Source organism: Pan troglodytes, chromosome 19 (assembly GCF_028858775.2).
Source record: "Pan troglodytes isolate AG18354 chromosome 19, NHGRI_mPanTro3-v2.0_pri, whole genome shotgun sequence".
NCBI lineage: Eukaryota > Metazoa > Chordata > Mammalia > Primates > Hominidae > Pan > Pan troglodytes.
In genome coordinates this window covers 37,213,854-37,215,568 of record NC_072417.2, presented here as the reverse complement: position 1 = coordinate 37,215,568, position 1,715 = coordinate 37,213,854, and the positions used below count along the sequence as shown (strand labels likewise).

The 1,715-nt window shown below is 33.4% G+C and overlaps 1 non-coding gene across 1 annotated transcript; it reads left to right on the top strand.

The window, feature by feature from the left end:
* Positions 1 to 1,274: 1,274 nt before the first annotated feature.
* On the top strand, positions 1,275 to 1,378 carry LOC112206111 (U6 spliceosomal RNA). The gene has a single exon (XR_002940320.2). It is a non-coding gene; the product is annotated as a U6 spliceosomal RNA (small nuclear RNA).
* Positions 1,379 to 1,715: the final 337 nt, after the last annotated feature.

Below are 1,715 nucleotides of genomic sequence, written 5' to 3'. Positions count from 1 at the left end.
ATATAATATAAAAATTTTAATTAAAAATGTTCATTTCTTCTTTATCTCCTTTTAATTTCTATACTTGTGTACATTTATAATATATATGTTATAGGTGGACATCATTTAGAAATAATATATAATATACATTTATATTAATATATTAATATGTAATACACATGTATATATGTAATATATAATACACATGTATATATGTAATATACAATACACATGTATATATGTAATATATAATACACATGTATATATGTAATATATAATACACATGTATATGTGTAATATACAATACACATGTATATATGTAATATATAATACACATGTATATATGTAATATATAATACACATGTATATATGTAATATATAATACACATGTATATATGTAATATATAATACACATGTATATATGTAATATATAATACACATGTATATATGTAATATATAATACACATGTATATATGTAATATATACATAGTCATAGGTGGACATCGTTTAGAAATAAATAAATTGGGCTGGGCACGGTGGCTCATGCCTGTGATCCCAGCACTTTGGGAGGCCAAGGTAGGCAGATCGCTTGTGCCTAAGAGTTTGAGACCAGCCTGGGAAACATGTCGAGACCCCATCTCTAAAAAAAATACAAAAATTAGCTGAGTGTGGTGGCACATGCCTGTAGTCTCAGCTACATAGAAGGCTAAGGCCGGAGGATAACCTGAGCATGGGGAGGTCAAGGCTGCAGTGAGCCATGATCGTGGTACTACACTCCAGCCTGGGTGACAGAGTAAGACTCAATCTCAAAAATACAATACAATACATTAGAATAAATTATGAATATACTAGAGATTCATGCTCAAGCATTTGTATTGATACGGAGTGTTTTCAAAAGGGTTTGGAACCACTGCTGTAGGAAGACAGGTCTGAGCCTATGTATGAGATAAAAGAACAGAAACGACAAAAAGATGAGAGGACAGAAGGCTAGTCAGTTACTTCTGCAATACAATATTCCAGGCTGGTGTTAATAAGAGGCTGAATTAAGGTGGTGACATTTTCAATGGAAAGGAACAGACTTAATGGAATGAGATAATGAGAAGACGGAAGTAATAAATGTTGACAACCAATGACACATAGAAAGCAGGGGAGAAGGAAGTTTCAGTAACTGAATTGAGAGAAAGACAAAGTTATTGAGGAATAAAACAATGAATTTTGTTTTAAATATGTTGAATTTTAGTGCCTTGGGAACATTAAGTGAAAGGACCTATGGACCAGTTGAAAAAAAGAAACTGGTGCTGGCTTCAGCAGCACATACACTAAAATTGGAATGATGCAGAAATTATCATGGCCCCTGTACAAGGATGACATGCAAATTCGTGAAGGCTTCTGTGTTTCTTTTTTTTTTTTTAAAGAAAAAACTGGATGACAACGGCTAACAATTACTTTTTAGAGAAGTTCATGTGTTTTGCAATCTAACGTACATTACTGTAAAGATAACATGACTTCGTGGAAACCAACAGCCTTGACTTCTTAAAATATGAACACCTTTTGGAGGCATCCACAACTTGTTTTTCCCCCCAGGACTTCCCACTGTAGCAGAAGACAAAAAGAGAGAGAATACAGTGGATTAATATGTGGCCATTGCTTTGGGAAACTCAGGTTCCGAACCCACTCTACCATTTTGTAGTAATGAAACTCTGGAGATTTATTTAACACTTCTAAGGTTTAGTCCC